The following is a 20,009-nucleotide window of genomic DNA, read 5'->3' as shown; positions in this document are numbered from 1 at the left end:
CTTCCACTCTTAAAGGCTTTGGTTATAGGGTTTTATGAACCTTATAGTGCTAAGAGGGAATCCCTGGTGACTTAGTGGTAAAGAATCCACCTACAATGCAAGAGACATGGGTTTGATCCCTGGGTTGGGAACATCCCCCAGAGAAGGAAATGGTTACCCACTCCAGTATTCTTGCCTGGGGAATTCCATGAACAGAGGAGCCTGGCAGGTTATAGTCTGCGGGGTCACAAGAATCAGTCATGACTTAGCAACTAAATCACCACCATAGGACAAAGAGCAATGAATTATCTATCATTATTAAAGATAAGTACCAATTTCTAAAAACTCAAAAGGGAAGAAGGATTGAAGATATTCATAACTTACTATTTTCAATCTGATAACTGTCTCCAGGAGCAACAACTTGCTCTAAACTGGCCAAGAGACATGAAATCAGCTACACGTCTCAAAGATCCACCAGCCCACAAACATGTGTTCCCAACCTGCCCACGTCCAAGAAGTTGCCCCCATATAAAAATGAATAATGCCAAGAGCACGTCCTTCTAAATTCACATTTGTCCCGGGCAAGGGAGAGATGGGAATTGTTTTCTAGAATTCAGGTTGTGTGCATCTTAGAGAGGAGACCATGATTTTCCCTTGTCATGACTGCAGATAGGGCACCCTGGGCAGCCCATGTGGGTTGCATCCTCTACCGACTGCTGGCAGGAAATTGACTACTCTAATGTGACTGGCACACGGACATGCAGCCTCCACTCCAGGAGGCAGATCAAGTTGACTTTTAAGAAATATGCTTGCTGTCTCTGACTGTGTTTGTTTTGCTGGCAGGCTCACAGAATGCCAAGGCTCCTGAGGAGTTGCAGTCTGGATGGCTGGCCAGCATGGTTCTGCCAGAGGCCGGGCTGGCCGAGCTAAAAGAAGCATGTTTCCTTCCATGGTGGGCTGTTCTCTTGACCTCTCACCCCCTCTGCTCTCCATCCAGAATCAACCTTGGTATGCTTCATTTGGGAGCCCACCGGGCTCTTGGCTCCTCATGTGGAGTTGAAGAACTGGGGAATGGGAAGAGATTTTAGTCTCCTTTTGAAGGAGCAAATCAACAGCAAAATGATCTTGGATTGGAAAAATGTGGTATAACTGACACGAAATGTGACAACAGGTAAAAAAGCTTAATATGGACTGAATATTATATCATTATTCTGTATCAGTATTAAATTTCCTGATTTCAATCATTTGCTGCAGTCATGTAAGAGAATGTCCTTATTAAGAAATACACATGATATCTTATGGGGCAGAGGGTTTTGAAGTCAGCAACTCACTTTCAAGTGTTCAGCAGAATTATAATAATTCAAAGAGAGAGAGAGGAGAGAAGAATAAAGCATTGGAATACTCTTTTTTAAAAAAATAAATAGTAAATATCATCATTTCCAGAAGTTTAAAAAAATGTTTATTCAGATTAGCAAGCATATGAAGGAATCATTCAAGGAAAGGAAAACGTCCCCTCTCGTGATCAGGATGATGTATATATGGGTATATATATATGTCACAATCCACTGAATGTATACTTACCATGTGTATATTTGATTGCAGAGGATGAGATGGCTGGATGGCATCACCGATACATTGGACACGAACTTGGGCAGGCTTCAGGAGATGGTGAGGGACAGGGAGGCCTGATGTGCTGCAGTCCATAGGGTCACAAAGAGTCAGACATGACTGGGCAACTGAACAACAACTTATATTGCAATAAAACTGACTTAAAAAAATGTAGAACTTAAGCCTAATAAATAAAATAGGTTTTTAAAAAAAGAATCATTCAGGGACTTCCCTGGTGGGCCAATGGTTAAGAATCTGCTTGCCAAACAGGGCACACGGGTTCGATCCCTGGTTCGGAAAGATTGCACATGCCGAAGAGTAATTAAGCCACAGCTTAGTCCACCACAGTTACTGAGCCCTTGGGCCAAAACTCGAGAGTAATCCCCACTTGCTGCAACTAGAGAATGCCTGCACACAGCAACAAAGACTAAGCACAGCCAAAACTAAACAAATAAATATTTTTTAAAATGTACCATTCATCTTCCAGTCCTGGGAAAGATGAAGAAACATAGCCCACTCTATCTCTTCTTTGCCAAGAAGGCCTAGGCCAGCATCTGAGGACTCGGAAAAGGAAACTAGCAGGCTGACTGGAAAGAAGAAGAAGAGGAGGAAGGAGAAAAAGAAAGAAAAATTATAACTCAAAGCAAGACCACTCTAGCAGTGAATTTCTTGGATTTTTTTTTTCCACCACTATCTGCAGCCTGAACCCAGAGGCATGCAAAATTCGAAAAGTAGTCACTAGGCACAGACACTAAGAGCTTCAAGGGACTCCTCATTCTAATCTAGGAAGTGAGAAAGAGTGCACCTAGAAGGTCCCAGGAGAGAAGTAATTTCCCATTTTTATGCTCTTTCCCTTCTCTTCTGCCCCAGCCCCCAAGCCATCCGAGGAGAGCAGGGGCAACGGTGGAGGCGGCTGCCATTGGACAAGTACCTAAAACTCCGATGGAGGGAAGAGCATATCCATTGCTTTCTACTATCTCTTCCACCTCCTGGTCCCAGAGTCAGATACAGTCATGGGAAGTGCATGGAAGAGAGGAAATATTTCAGATATCCAGAACAGGAAGAGGAGACAGGGGCTGTGAGTGTTACAGAATCCACAGAGAGGAGAATCCATAAGACCGTTTCCCTCGCTTAGTCCCACAAAGCCAGGCAGGTGTTAAAAGCCTCCGTTTTGTTTCCCAAGGGCAATGCCCTGTGATCTTCAAGTTTGTGTGCTTTGCCCCAAACCCTCAGAGCCTGACTGGCTCTCTGCTCGCTCGTGCTCACTGTCTGCAAGGGTTCACGCACACCGTCCATGCGCACACACAGGGATCCGACGGTGGAGAGGCGGGTCAGTTTAGGCGTCCATGTACGACAGCCCTAGCAGCTCATGGACAACCTCCCTGCTGGAGTCCAGGGAAGAACTTAATAGGATCTGCCTCCCTTTGATGCTCGCTGAGTCCTGGTTGCTAAGCTCCCTGCCTCTCTCCATCCCTCAGTCCTGCAGCTCGCTTTACTGGGGAGACACAGAAGCCAGCCTCTTGAGCAACCATCCCACATGACTGGGGAAGCCATGCCCTCATTCACACGCTCTCGCTTTTCCCCGACTGAAGGGGGTCTCTCTGGCACTAAGCTGTGTCATCAGGGAGCAGAGGATGACATGGGTAAAGTGAAGCTGTTCTTATCCCTTCAACGTGGTCTATTCTTGGGCTTTTTGCTCCAAGGATGTACTGGACCCTTTCCACGGGACTTCCAATTCCTTACAAAGGCACCCTTGTCTGTGAGTGATTGTCAAAATCGATGTTCCATGGGAGGGGGGATGATGTGGGAAGCTCCTATCCAGCCATCTTGCAGATGTCACTTTTTTTCATCATACTTTCATTTACGTTTGGGGCTTTCCATATTTAAAAGCTTTTTGAAAGAAATTCAAAGGGAGCCTTCAAGTTAAAATGGAGCTAGGATGGACTTCCCTGGTGGTCCAGTGGCTAAGTCTCCTTGTTCCCAATGCAGGGGGTGCCGGGTTCCATCCCTGGTCAGGGAAGTAGATCCCACATGCCACAACTAAGTAAATAAATAAATACTTGCAAAATATTTATTTGGCATGCACAGCCAAGTAAATAAATAATTTTATTTTAAATGGAGCTGCTGCTGCTGCTGCTGCTAAGTCGCTTCAGTCATGTCCGACTCTGTGCAACCCCATAGACGGCAGCCCACCAGGCTCCCCGCTTCCTTGGATTCTCCAGGCAAGAACACTGGAGTGGGTTGCCATTTCCTTCTCCAATGAATGAAAGTGAAAAGTGAAAGTGAAGTCGCTCAGTCGTGTCCGACTCTTAGCAACCCTATGGACTGCAGCCTACCAGGCTCCTCCGTCCATGGATTTTCCAGGCAAGAGTACTGGAGTGGGGTGCCATTGCCTTCTCCGTAAATGGAGCTAGTAGTTACCAAAAAGATCTTCACAACCTATTTTGCTCGAAACATGAAACCCTGATCCAGAAAGACTGGTCCTGTTCTGCTAACCCCCTCGGTGACAACCAATTCATATTTTTTAAACACCCCCACGCTGAGGATTTTACATCAAGTTATTCACGGAGAGCAAGGAGCAGTCATCAAAACGCATGGCAGTCAGAGTTCATCGTCCTGTCATTTTGGGAGATGGGGGTGGTTTTCCCCTTTGTTGTGCCTGCCATGGGGAAGAGGAGGACTTGTGGCCACGATCTTGTTCAGTCGCTCAGTTGTGTCTGACTCTTTGTGACCCCATGGACTGCAGTACACCAGGTACCCCTGTCCTTCACCATCTCCCCAGAATTTGCTCAAATTCATGCCCATGATCTACAAGTGAATAATTTGACTCCTCCCATGGGGTCATAGGTCAAGTGATGGCCGTGGTGAAGGGATAGGATCTATTCACAGGGAACAGAGGGTTTTGCCAGGCCAAATCAGTGGTTTGAAAAATAGTAGAACAAGTTCAGCTTAGATATCTCCTTGGCCCTAGGAGAACCCTCTTAAGAAATGAAATCCATTTGCTACCCTGCTCCACTTCAATTTAATCCCATCACACTAAAATATCTCAAAAGTCCACGTCAGAGGCGCTCACTGAGAATCTCTGGAGTCTGCTGATTTTCCTCGGTGCTCATTTTAAGCATCTCTTTTATTAGCATCAGGCAGAGTGTCCTGTTGTGGTTGCTGACACTGATGCCCCCGGGGGAACTGGGCATGTCTTTCCTGATACTGCCCAATAATTCTCACTCTTGCACTTATGGTAGCTTTCTTCTTCAATTAGCAATGTAAATGTGATTGCCTGGGCTTGGTAATAAACTTTTCATGGAAACATGGGCAGACCACCATTCCCTGGGGGGCAAATCTGTCTGCTTGAGTCCAGATGGAGGAGGAGGGCATGGATTAGAACAATGTCACAGAAACGAGTTGCCAGTCCAGGTTTGACGCACGATACTGGATGCTTGGGGCTGGTGCACTGGGACGACCCAGAGGGATGGTATAGGGAGGGAGGAGGGTTCAGGATGGGGAACATGTGTATGCCTGTGGCGGATTCATTTCAATATATGGCAGAACAAATACAATATTGTAAAGTTTAAAAAAAAACAAAATTATATAAAAAAAAAAGAACAATATCACAGGGTAATTGATACCAGCTTCAGAGAGGACTGTCAAGCAAGTGAAAGTGAAAGTGTTAGTCACTCAGTTGTGTCCAACTCTCTGCAACCCCATAGACTGTAGCCCACCAGGCACCTCTGTCCTTGGAATTCTCCAGGAAAGAATACTGAAGTGGGATGCTGTTCCGTTCTCCAGGGGATAGTCCCAACCCAGGGGTCAAACCTGGGTCTCCCACATTGCAGGCAGATTCTTTACCATCTGAGCCACCAGAGAAGCCCAGGGAATCTTATTAAATGAGTAGACTACTGCACCAGTGTTCTATGTCTTGGAGTTCTGTTTACACACATGCAGAGCTCAGTCCAACACTGACTGGAAATTATTTTTACCTTCTCCTGTCCTCCCAACCTTCCCTCTGGAGTCAGAAGGGCAAGGAATAACTTGACTTCTAAGAAAGAGCCACTTACACATACACAAATCCTAAGTTGGCGATTGAAGAAACACTTTTTAACACTGACAATTTGGGAAACTGTGCATGTGGCGGGGCAGAGAGTATATAGGAAATTTCTGTACCTTCTGCTCATTTGCTGTGAACCTAAAATTGCTCTAAACAATAAAGACTATTAGAAGAAGAAAAAAAAAAAAAAGCATCGTTTGGAGAAAAGTTTGCCAGTGATGCAGGGGAAGCAGAACCAGATGGCTTCTCACTGTTGTTTTCTTTGCTTATGTGTTTTCTTCTGTTTTGGTTATGTCATCATGGCCAGGACTGTATTACTGCAGCAGGAGCCTCCTGTGAAAACACACCCACTGCTCTAACAAAGTGACCTGCCTACCTGATCTCTCCGCTCGCGACTTCACCTCTCCTTTCACTTACTTTATTCCAGCTGTAGATCTTAGCACATGCTGTTCCACCTGCCTGGAACACTATTCCCTCCTTCCATCTGGTTAATTCCCAGACATCCTTCATGTCTCTGCGTGGAAACCCCATCTGCACAGAGGGCTCCCTGGCCCCTCAGTGTGGTTTGGTCTCCCTACTATATGTTCTCTTAACTCCAGACGCTTCCCCTTCCTGGAGGGTGGCATGGTGGTCATCGCATAGTCAGGCACGTGAGTTTTCCCAGGCTTCTCTTCCATTATTGGCTTCTGAGCTATTTACAGGGCTTCCCTGGTGACTCAGCAGGCAATGCAGGAGATGCAGTGAAGGAAATGCAAGTCTGATCCTTGAGTTGGGAAGATGCCCTGGAGAAGGAAATGGCAAGCCACTCCAGTATTCTTACCTGGAGAATTCCATGGACAGAGGAGCGTGGCAGGCTACAATCCATGGGGTCACAAAAGAGTCAGATGTGAGTTAGCGACTAAACAACAGCAACAAAAGCTACTTACGACTGGAAGCCACATCTGTCTTGTTCAGTGACTAGCACATCATGTTTATTATTATAAATTATAAAGTATTGCCAAATGAATTTGATGGAAATAGGCAAGGAGATAAAGGCATAGAGAGACAGACATAGGAGAAAAGGCATTTCAGCACAATGATACGTGATGAGAAGGGTTTCAAACAAGCAGTGAGCCTGCTGGTTTAAATACAGTAAGTCCCCTACATACGAATGAGTTCCATTCTGAGTGTGGGTTTGTAAGTCCAATTTGTTTGAAAGTCCCATAAAGTTAGCCTACATATCCAACTAACTCAGTCCGCTATATATTAGTACTGTACTGATATGGGTTTATAATACTTTTCCCACAAATAACACATAAACAAATAAACACAAAATTAAAGAAAACATTTTTAATCTTACAGTACAGTATCGTGAAAAGTACAGTAGTACCAGCTACACCACTGCTGATTTTCCACTTGCTTCCAGACATCCTGGGCTTGAAATAAAGATACTGTACTCTGTACTCTATACAGTACTGTAAAGGACACAAATACAACCGCTTGTAGAGGGCGCATGCACATGTTAATGGACACCAGACGGATGAACTAGCTTACGTGATTGAACATGTGGACACAAGTTTGCATCTTTGAAAGTTCGCAACTTGAAGGTTCTTATGTAACAGACTTCTTGTAATAGGATTATTACAGATTCTCCCACCTTTTGCTCCCTCTCACTGCTACTAAAGACTTTTTAACATTGATCTCCTAGGGTTCCTACAGTCCACTGGATCGGTCGACCAGCCATTGATCTCCCATCATCTTATTGACAAGGTGACTGAGGTTCAGCAACTTTCCATGACCTGCTCAAGGTCATTCAGTCCATAAAGGGCAGCACCCACATTTGAATCCAGAGGGTGGGAGACATCTACTGCCACAGCACAAACGTTCCCTTCTCCTGGCCCAGTCTCCTCCATCCTATCCCCAGAGGAAAGAGCTCAGTAACCGTTCTTTATCACTTCTCCACCCGCTCCTTTGGAGGAGAGATTTTTGCCACTAAAGAAGCTGTTAAAATTAGGAGGAACAACATGATTTGCAGGTGCTGTAAATAAAGATGAGACTGCTCTGGTCCCAAAGGCAATTTGACTTTAATTGCAGCCAGAACAGATCAGCGACTGAGAGGTGACTCAGACATGATGCTAGGGTGCGGGGAGTGATAAAGTGTAATAAAGTTTATTTTTCCTTTCTTCTCTGCAAATAATGTCATTAAAAGCTGGTTTGCACCACTGACCTAAAATGATAGTACTTTGAAGTGCAAAGGGGCTTTCACACCATGGCACTCAAACTGGCCATCAAAAAAAAAAAAATGCAGATATTTACAAGATCAGCCACAACACACTTGAGCCTACACTGAGTCACCTGCAGCTGCAATGTTTCCAAGAACGCAAGAGACAGAAGCCAACATATCATTCAAGTGAAACACTTTTAACAACACCTTCTCTGTGCCGGGGGCTTCCCAGGTGGCTCAGTGGTAAAGAATCCACCTGCAATGCAGAAGATATGACTTCGACCCCTGGCTCAGGAAGATACCCTGGAGAAGGGAATGGCAACACTTTCCCTTCTGGTATTCTTCCCTGGGAAATCCCATGGACAGAGGAGCCTGGAGGGCTATAGTTCATGAGGTCGCAAGAGTTGGACATGACTTAGTTACTAAACAGCAACAACGTGTATATACATGTATGTATATATGGATATATTGGAGAAGGAAATGGCAACCCACTCCAGTGTTCTTGCCTGGAGAATCCCAGGGACGGGGGAGCCTGGTGGGCTGCCATCTATGGGGTCGCACAGAGTCGGACACGACTGAAGTGACTTACAGTAGCAGCAGCATATATGGATATGCACACAGAAAATAAAGGCAGGTCCAAAGAAGCCCAACACCAAGGACTTCTGTCCTCAGAATTCATGGCTTGTCTTGTATTCTCTTCAGTTCCCAGCAGGCTTGGTCAAAGTCTCCACTTCAACCTCAGAAGCCCTCACTACTTACTGTAGTAAGAAGCACTTACTACACTTTTCTCCTAAGCTAACGGGCCTGCAGGGTTTGCTGACCCTCTATCTGACCCTCCCAGTGGGCTCCTTATGAGGCTTCACCCACTGTCAACAGCCTCCGGGAGCTCCTCACATCAGACCAGCAAAGCCATCTTTACTGAGCAGTTACTCTCTGCCTGATACTCTGCTAGAAATTATCTGTTTTATAGATGAATGATTTTAGGCCCAGCAAGGTTCAGTCCTTGCCCCAGGTAACACAGCATTTAGGGTTAGAGCTGAGACTCAGAGTCATGTCTGATTCCAAAGGCTCGAAACCTTTGCTAATCTAAGTGTGGTCCATGTGCCAGAAGCATCCTCATCACCTGGGAACCTATAAGAAATGCAGAATCTCAGGTCCATTCAGACCCATTGAATCAGAATCTGAATTTTCATAGGATCCTCAGGTAACCAACTAGAAACCCAGTTTACAGTTTAAGAAACACTAGTCTCAACTGAGTTGAACACTGAAATCACTTGGAGAGCTTTAAAAAAATCTGAATGTTCAAATTGCCCCCCCAGACCCATCAAACCAGATGCTCTGGGGGTAGAATCCAGATAATAGTCATTTTTAAAGCACCCCAAGTGATTCTAATGCAAAAACTTGCTCTAAATTAATATTTCAAAAATTCCTTTATAAAACAATCATACATCAGTCCCACAGCTATGAAAATCACCAGGCACTTAGGAACCTGCACTTTAACAAAAGCCCTGGCTCGATTTTAGCGTTTTGCAAGTTTGAGAAGCACTGGCCTAAGACTAGGATAAATGACAGCTCAATATCTATAGGATGAATTTTTTTGAATATATTTTATTGTAAAGTAAGGGGGTGGCAGAGGATGAGATGGTTAGATAGCATCATCAAGTCGATGGATATGAATTTGAGCTGCTGCTGCTAAGTCACTTCAGTCGTGTCCCACTCTGTGTGACCCCACAGACAGCAGCCCACCAGGCTCCCCCATCCCTGAATGATGAATTTGAGCAAACTCTGGGAAATACTGAAGGACAGGGGAGGCTGGAATGCTGCAGTCCATGGGGTTGGAAAGAGTTGGACATAACTTAGCAACTGAACCATAATAATAACCTGTATACAGAAAATTGTACAAAGGCACAGCTTAGTAAATACTTATAAAGTAGTATCTTTGTCACAACTGACACCAAGGTGAAGAACTAGAATAAGGATAACAACCCCAAAGCACCCCTGGGTCCCATTCTATCAATGCTTCTCCCTGCCCTCTATCTTAACTTTCAACACTATCTTAACTTTTAAGATCATTTATTTCCTTGACCTTTTTTCCTTTGTATGTAGACCTAAACAATATATTCACTTTCCTCTGGGTTTGATTCTATATGAATGGGCTTATAGCATATGTTCTCTTTTGTGTATTGTTTCACTATTCTTGTAAAGAATCTTGTATGTCAGAGTCATTCATTTTAATTTCTGTAGAATATTCTAATGTATAAATACACCAAGTTATAAAAACATACCATTATGTTGATGGCTGTTTAATCTTGTTCATATCTGGGCTGTTACACACAATGCTGTTCTGAGCTTTCATCAATCACAAATGCGGGCAACTCTCCAGGGTAAATACTGAAGACTTCACTTGCTGGGTTATTGAATCTGCATATTACCAATTTTGTTGGATCATGCCAAATACTCCCACCAAAAGTGTTAAAAAGCTCTAGTGGCCCCAAATGCCTGTCCATCTGATAACACTCCCTCTTGTCCATGTCCTCACAGCAATGCTCAGATGACAAAAGAGCAATTAGGTGGCAGATTTGTCTGTCTTGACGTCAAAGACCCTGTTTCTTCCCCAGACCTGTAAGGAAAAGCTGAATGCTGAGCAGTGGAAATTACAGGAGTTGTTTAATGGTGAACCTGCTCCAGGTTAAGCTGGATGGCAATCATTCCCTCTAGGCTTCCACTGATGACTCTGTAAATGGAGAACATTTATCACAGGCAGAGGCATGTGGAATGACAAGGCGCTTGTGCTATAATGATTTTCCTTCCTGTTTATCACAAAGAAGATGATCAATCCAGGCAGGTGCACTGGAGGGGGGCCTCTGGCAGAGCGTTTGCCAACAGAGGGAGCAGATCAGACCAGCTGCACACACGTCTGGCCAGTGGCTGGCTCCCTTTCATGCAGGCCTGGTTATCTGCTCACATCCCAGTCTCAAACACAGAAAAGAAAAAGCAGCCTCTCTTTTGCCTCATTCATTCATTCATTCAACCTGGGGCTTGAGAGCCCACCAAGTATGAGAGATTCAACACTGTACAGGCAGACATAGACATGCTCCTGCTTTCCAAGACATTCCATTCTACTAAGAAAATAAGTGAAGCCACAGGGCACCCAAGGGCCAGTGTTTACTGAGCACCTATGCTGTGCCAGGTGCTCCAGATTCATAGATCAGCATATGGTCACTGTCTACAAGAAGCTTACCATCTAATTGACTTCTCTGCACAATGCCTGGGATTGGTGACAGATCTAAGTGCAAAGTATCAAACAGAAACATCAAGATCAGATTCCAGACTCAGATATGCTACTCCATTCACAAGGATCAATATCTAATTCTCTCTAGCAGGGGAGCAGAGGCTGAGAGGATGGGACACATTACCGCAAGTTTTGATGGTAAATTTGGGGGACGTGTTAAATCAGGGGCATACGAGAAGTTTTCAAGCAGCAAAGCTTAATCAGCCAAGAAAAGGTTGTCCTGCTTGATTTCCAGTAGAGATAAAGCAAATGAAGATTCTATACATTCTTGAACTTTTATCCAAAATAATCAAAACAATACAAAACATTCATTAAACATATTCACACATGTTGCCTCATTTAATGCCCATAAAGACAGACAGGGAGGCATTAGAACCACGATTTCACAAATAAGGACACCCGGCCACGAGTTGTTACTTTTCCAATGTCACACAGCCAGTAATTTGCAAAGATCACAATTTGGACCCAGTTCTACTTGTCTCTAAAATTCTATTAGCACTGTCTCAAATATCTCTAGCTGAATGATACATAATGTGGAAGTTTGTTTGAAATCCTTTTGACCATTTCCCCAAAGACTAAAGCTGTCCTTACTCTGGTCTTGCTTGGCTAACCTCCATCTCGTTCACCAAAAATTTCCCCTTCAGTGACCCTGACATGCCATGTTCTTTGTGTGATCTGGACGATCTGGACTCCAAGGATGAAGGATATATGCCCTTGCACACTCATGTGTCAGCATCTGTGTGTGCTGGCAGGGGGTCAGCATGAAGCTGGGTATGGGACCCCCAGGAGGGGATCAACTTAGGCCAGCCCCTAAGTTCCTCCCATATTATTTTCTTAACATTTTTTTCTTTCAGAAAATTCACTGTTTAGATGTAAACAATTTAGGAACAGATTAAATCACTACCATAAATACTACTAGTACCACTCACCATCCATTCTACTAACAGTAAAAATTTTTTAAATGAGACAAAACAATATTGAATTATTTCTCGCTACTGTTGCCTTCTAAACACAAAGAGCCTATGTCTTGTTCTCACTTTATTAAAAAGGAAGATTAGCAAGTGTTGGAGAGGTGTTAAATCAGATTAACACCATGCTGAGGTTCTTCATTTGACATAATTGGGATTAAAGAAAATTGGAATAGAAATAAAGTTTCACTGTGTGATTCAGTATTTCTTAATGCTGTTTCTGTTTAATACTTAGAGTAAAATATATGTCAAGCAGCACCACATTGTGGGCTTCCCAGGTAACTCAGCTGATGAAGAATCTGCCTGCAATGCAGGAGACCCCGGTTCGATTCCTGGGTCAGGAAGATCTACTGGAGAAAGAATAGGCAACCCACTCCAGTATTCTTGGGCTTCCCTGGTGGCTCAGCTGGTAAATAATTCGCCTAAAATGAGGGAGACCTGGGTTTGATCCCTAGGTTGGGACGATCCCCTGGAGAAGGGAATGGTTACTCACTCCAGTATTCTGGCCTGGAGAATTCCATGGACTGTAGAGTTCACGGGGTCGCAAAGAGTTGGACTTTCACTAACTCACTCAGCACTACATTGCTCATCTTGGAAAATGTTGCCTTAAAGTAGATAAGAAGAAAATATGGAGATGCTAATAATCATAATAACAGTTACCATATATTGGCATATTTTCTACTATATACTATATGTATGTATATAATACATATGTTGGAGTGTTGCCAACAAAGGTCCATATAGTCAGAGGTATGGTTTTTCCAGTAATTATATACAAATGTGAGAGCTGGACCATAAAGAAGGCTGAGTGCCAAAGAACTGATGCTTTCAAACTGTGGTGCTGGAGAAGACTCTTGGGAGTCCCTTGGACAGCAAGGAGAACAAACCAGTCAATCCCAAAAGAAATCAACCTGGATATTCATTGAAAGGGCTAATGCTGAAGCTGAAGTTTCAATACTTTGGCCACCTTATGGGAAGAATTGACTCATTGGAAAAGACCCTGATTCTGGGAAAGATTGAAGGCAGGAGGAGAAGTGGATGACAGAGGATGAAATGGTTGGATGGCATAACTGACTGGATGGACATGAGATTGAGCAACCTCCAGGAGTTGGTGATATATGCATATGTATGTATATATATTATGTATATGTATATATAATGTCTACATACTGTATATTTAATTGAATACTGTACTTTGCTGTACAGTAGGAATTAATGCAACATTATAAATCAACTATACCTCAATAAAATAATTTTTTATATAAAAGCAAAAGAAAAAAATACCCTCAATTAATCTCTGGTGATTGAAGTCACCAGAGATTAGGTCACTAGGACTTACCTCTTATTAGATCACTTACCTCTGGGCAGTTACCTCTAGGGTTGATAGGAGTTACCTCTGGGGAGGGGAATTGACAGGAAAGGGGTTCAGAGGAAGTTTCTGCAGTGAAGGAAATAAACTCTATCTTGATCTGAAGATACAGATTATATCTACTAATACAAGGTGCTCAGACACTTATGTGTATATATATACACATATATACAAAACTTAACCAAGCTATACACTTAAGATTTGTGCATTTTATTCTATCTAAATTGTTCCTCAATAAAGTATCAGGGGAAAAGTCTGTAGCTCTATACACAAGCCAACATACCTCCAATTAGAACTCTTAAGCAAGTTGACAAGCTTTCTTAGAATTCCACTGCATACTGGAGTCGAAGAATGCCCCACTGTGCTTTGGTGGCTTTCATTGCTTCAAATCATAGTCTTGGGCCTCTTTCTTAATTACATCTTTCCTCCCAAGACATTCTAATACACTTGTGGTCAGAGGTTCTGTCTCATCTGTCCATCTTAAGTGTGTCTTCCACTGAGACTCACACACAGTAAGTGAAGTTAAAGTCACTCAGTCATGTTCGACTCTCTGCGACCCCATGGACTATACAGTCCATGGAATTCTCCAGGCCAGATTACTGGAGCAGGTAGCCTTTCCCTTCTCCAGGGGATCTTCCCAATCCAGCGATGGAACCCAGGTCTCCCGCATTGCAGGTGGATACTTTACCAGCTGAGCCACAAGGGAAGCCCAAGAATATTGGAGTGGATAGCCTATCCCTTCTCCAGCAGATCTTCCCTACCCAGGAATCGAACCTGGGTCCCCTGTATTGCAGGTGGATTCTTTACCAACTGAGCTATGAGGGAAGCCCTAGTTCTCATAAACAGTGGCTGGATTGAATATTCATGTGCTAGTTAAATAAATATGTCATGATAGTTTAATAAAGAGTTAAAATCAGATTTTAAATTGACAAATGCAGCTTTATTCTCATTTATTTTCAAAGACCACCTCCTACCCCTCATTACTGAAATTCAAGTCAACACAGTTGGAAGGAAAGAAAAGGAGGACAAGTCAAGCTTCATCTAAACAATCCTCTAATTTTGCATGAATAGCTCCTAATGGAAGAATTAAAGTTCAGTTTGTAATTATTATACATTGGAAGATGAAAACAGAAGAACAAAAGTCAAGCTTTATTATTAATTATAAGTCCAATGGCAATTTAAAAAAGGGAGGAAAGTTACAATGCTATATCGGCCACTGTCTGTAAAGCTTCAGTTCCAGATGCTAATGAACTTTGTCCCTAAAAAAGAAAAAAAAACTGAGCCAATAAAATATTGGTCATTGAGCTTACAATGAGTGGTCTCAGGAGTGATTAAGCTTGTACAAAATAACCCCGAGCTCACAAGTAACGACCTTGGGAGCACAGGCAGGTGAGAAGAATGGATTCTGGTGGGCAGAGTCTTGTTCTTAGATGGAACCAGAAGAATGCTGCTCTTTCTTTTACTGATAGTTCTTTAAAATCCAAATTGATTCTTTTATTCTTTTCATTGCAATGGTGAATGGAATTGTTTCCTTAATTTCTCTTTCTGTTTTTTTCATTATTAGTGTATAGGAATGCAAGGGATTCCTGTGTGTTGATTTTATATCCTGCAACTTTACTATATTCATTGATTAGCTTTAGTAATTTTCTGGTGGAGTCATTAGGGTTTTCTATGTAGAGGATCATGTCATCTGCAAACAGTGAGAGTTTTACTTCTTCTTTTCCAATCTGGATTTCATTTATTTATTTTTCTGCTCTGATTGCTATGGCCAAAACTTCCAAAACTATGTTGAATAGTAGTGGTGAAAGTGGGCACCCTTGTCTTGTTCCTGACTTTAGGGGAAATCCTTTCAATTTTTCACCATTGAGGATAATGTTCACTGTGGGTGTGTCATATATAGCTTTTATTATATTGAGGTATGTTCCTTCTATTCCTGCTTTCTGAAGAGTTTTTATCATAAATGGGTGTTGAATTTTGTCAAAGTCTTTCTCTGCATCTATTGAGATAATCATATGGCTTTTATTTTTCAATTTGTTAATGTGGTGTATTACACTGATTGATTTGCGGATATTGAAGAATCCTTGCATCCCTGGGATAAAACCCACTTGGTCATGGTGTATGATCTTTTTAATGTGTTGTTGGATTCTGATTGCTAGAATTTTGTTAAGGATTTTTGCATCTAAGTTCATCAGTGATATTGGCCTGTAGTTTTCGTTTTTTGTGTGTGGCATCTTTGTCAGGTTTTGGTATTAGGGTGATGGTGGCTTCATATAATGAGTTTGGAAGTTTACCTTCCTCTGCAATTTTCTGGAAGAGTTTGAGTAGGATAGGTGTTAGCTCTTCTCTAAATTTTTGGTAGAATTCAGCTGTGAAGCCGTCTGGACCTGGGCTTTTGTTTGCTGGAAGATTTCTGATTACAGTTTCAATTTCCATGCTTGTGATGGGTCTGTTAAGATTTTCTATTTACTCCTGTTTCAGTTTTGGAAAGTTGTACTTTTCTAAGAAATACTTGGGAATATATCTACCTAAAGAAACTAAAGACCTATATATGGAAAACTATAAAACACTGGTGAAAAAAATCAAAGAGGACACTAATAAATGGAGAAATATACCATGTTCATGGATCAGAAGAATCAATATAGTGAAAATGAGTACACTACCCAGAGCAATCTATAGATTCAATGCAATCCCTATCAAGCTACCAACGGTATTTTTTCACAGAGCTAGAACAAATAATTTCACAATTTGTCTGGAAATACAAAAAACCTCGAAGAGCCAAAGCAATCTTGAGAAAGAAGAATGGAACTGGAGGAATCAACCTGCCTGACTTCAGGCTCTACTACAAAGCCACAGTCATCAAGACAGTATGGTACTGGCACAAAGACAGAAATATAGATCAATGGAACAAAATAGAAAGCCCAGAGATAAATCCACGCACCTATGGACACCTTATCTTTGACAAAGGAGGCAAGAATATATAATGGAGAAAAGACAATCTCTTTAACAAGTGGTGCTGGGACAACTGGTCAACCACTTGTAAAAGAATGAAACTAGAACATTTTCTAACACCATACACAAAAATAAACCCAAAATGGATTAAAGATCTAAATGTAAGACCAGAAACTAAAACTCCTAGAGGAGAACATAGGCAAAACACTCTCCGACATACATCACAGCAGGATCCTCTATGACCCACCTCCCAGAATATTGGAAATAAAAGCAAAAATAAACAAATGGGACCTAATTAAAATTAAAAGCTTCTGCACAACAAAGGAAACTATAAGCAAGGTGAAAAGACAGCCTTCAGAATGGGAGAAAATAATAGCAAATGAAGCAACTGACAAACAACTAATCTCAAAAATATACAAGCAACTCCTACAGCTCAATTCCAGAAAAATAAATGACCCAATCAAAAAATGGGCCAAATAATGAAACAGACATTTCTCCAAAGAAGACATACAGATGGCTAACAAACACATGAAAAGATGCTCAACATCACTCGTTATCAGAGAAATACAAATCAAACCCAAATTGAGGTACCATTTCACGCCAGTCAGAATGGCTGCTATCCAAAAGTCTACAAGCAACAAATGCTGGAGAGCGTGTGGAGAAAAGGGAACCCTCCTACACTGTTGGTGGGAATGCAAACTAGTACAGCCACTATGGAGAACAGTGTGGAGATTCCTTAAAAAACTGGAAATAGAACTGCCTTATGATCCAGCAATCCCACTACTTGGCATACACACTGAGGAAACCAGAATTGAAAGAGACACGTGTACCCCAATGTTCATTGCAGCACTGTTTATAATAGCCAGGACATGGAAGCAACCTAGATGTCCATCAGCAGATGAATTGCTAAGAAAGCTGTGGTACATATACACAATGGAGTATTACTCAGCCATTAAAAAGAATACATTTGAATCAGTTCTAATGAGGTGGGTGAAACTGGAGCCTATTATATAGAGAGTAGTAAGCCAGAAAGAAAAACACCAATACAGTATACTAACGCATATATATGGAATTTAGAAAGATGGTAACAATAACCCTGTATGCGAGACAGCAAAAGAGACACAGATGTATAGAACACTCTTTTGGACTCTGTGAGAGAGGGAGAGGGTGGGATGATTTGGGAGAATGGCATTGAAACATGTATAATATCATATAAGAAACAAATTGCCAGTCCAGGTTCGATGCAGGATACAGGATGCTTGGGGCTGGTGCACTGGGATGACCCAGAGGGATGGTACGGGGAGGGAGATGGGAGGGGGGTTCAGGATGGGGAACACATGTACACCCGTGGCAGATTCATGTTGATGTATGGCAAAACCAATACAATATTGTAAAGAAATTAGCCTCCAATTAAAATAAATAAATTTAAATTAAAAAAATAAAAATAAAAGTAATATAAAAAAAAACATATTGTTTCTAGATGGCTTGGTTCTCCCTTTGGGGGAAGATATCTGAAAATGGGATCCTTGCAGTAGACAAAGCCATGGTCCTATATGATTCTCTTTCATCTCAAGGAAGGAAGAAAACTGAGGTGGCAGGGGAGACCAAGGGCGAAGAAGGAGGTACAATGGAAATTAAGTACCACAGCATCCTTCTTTGACTATGCCTTCTTAACCCTTACACGCAACATATGTGTCTATTTTCCTTTTTAAAAGAGCAAGGTGTCAGAGCCAAGTTAATAATTGGACTACCAGGGAAGCCCAAGTTAATAACAGTTATTGTTTACTGAGTATGGGCTTCGCAGGAGACACCAGGAGTAAAGAACCCACCTGCCAATGCAGGAGATGCAAGAGACATCATCTCAATCCCCGGGAGTGGGAAGTGGCAACACACTCCAGTATTCTTGCCTAGAAAATTCCATGGACCAAGGAGCCTGGCGGGCTACAGTCTACGGAGTCACAAAGTGTCAGACACAACAAGCACACACTCACACACAATCACACATTAAGTACGGACTATGTGCCATGTCCTGTCATCATACCAAGCAATTTACAGAATCCTATGTAATCTTTATGAGATAGGTATTATCCCCATTTCATAGGTAAGAAAACCAATAGGCTCAAATAAGTTTATTGACAATGGCCATTAGGGCTTCCTCATGGCTCAGACGGTAAAGAATCTGCTTGCAACATGAGAGACACGGTTTCAATCCCTTGGACAGGAAGATTCCCTGGATAAGGGAATGGCAACCCACTCCAGTATTCTTGCCTGGAGAATTCCATAGACAAAGAAGCCTGGTGGGCTGTAGTCCATGGGTCACAAACAGTCAGACACAGAGACTAACACTTTCACTTTTCACATGGCCAGTAAATCATAGAGCTGAGATATAACCCAGTCCACCTGACTCCAAAGCACAAATAAGTTTGGAAAGACTGCAATCTCTCAGATTACTGTAGGAACCAATAAGGATTTCTATTATATAGAAAATTCATGGAAAGCCTATTCAAGACCAAACAATGACCTTTCCCTAACAACTTAAAAGAAATGATGACAATAATTCCTGGGGTGAGTGTTATTGTTGGAAAACACAACCAAAGGGAACCATCTCACAGGCTTATCAGACCAATTTCAAAAGTTAAGCTTCTCAGAATCCACGGGACAACCAAAGGAAGACAATGCTCACAACATCTTTAGAGCTCATCATTCAATTTTCAGAGCATTTATGACAGATCACTGTAACATTTTCCCCTGGAATTGTTCAGATTTCCTGCTTTGTAGTCTGAGCACCAGACTCTATGAGGCCAGAAAAAAAAACCACAAAGTGAATCTATATCATCTTCTCTTACTTGAAAACAAATGAAAACCTCTGTGCTACAAAGATTTTCCTTTTCCTCTTCCTGGGGAATCTGACAGTATCTACAATACTCATTTCATTACATACTTGCAAGTGTTCCATAGGGATAATCACTCAGGGCAACTTGGGTTAACACAATGCTATTATACAGAAAATACATAATTTTTGTCTAAGTGTTTTCTGGCCACCTGAGCTAGGATGATGCTGCTCTTGTCATGGCCTCTTTGACTGCAATCTAATCTCTCCATCTTGCAAGCGACTAATAACTATTCAGTATGAAAGATCCCTAGTAAAAGGTGAAGTTAAAACACATGTCAGATGTGTTCACTGCATACCAGATCAGCATTTGTGCTTGTTCTTAGTCAAAGGTTCAGTGAAAGAGAAGACAAAACACAGGGCAAAAAAAAAAAAAAGCCATCTGCTGTGGACTAAGTGTTTATGTCTCAAAATTCATATGTTAAGGCTTAATTCCCCAGTTCCCAAAGTGATAGAATTTGAAAGTGTGGCCTTTGAGAGGTAATTAGGTTTCAATGAGGTCATGGGGGTGGAGGCCCCAAGATGAGATTTATGGCATGATAGCGCTTCATTGGGAGAAGGAAACAGCAACCCACTACAGCATTCTTGTCTGGAAAATCCCCATGGACAGAGGAGTCTGGCAGGCTACAGTCCATGGGGTCACAAAGAGTCAGACACGACTCAGCAACTAAGCAGGGGGCTTCCCTGGTGGCTCAGACAATAAAGA

Source organism: Bos grunniens, chromosome 25 (assembly GCF_055505025.1).
Source record: "Bos grunniens cultivar Pamir isolate PY7600 chromosome 25, Bosgru_T2T1.0, whole genome shotgun sequence".
Taxonomy (NCBI): Eukaryota; Metazoa; Chordata; class Mammalia; order Artiodactyla; family Bovidae; genus Bos; species Bos grunniens.
This window is presented reverse-complemented; position numbering follows the sequence as displayed.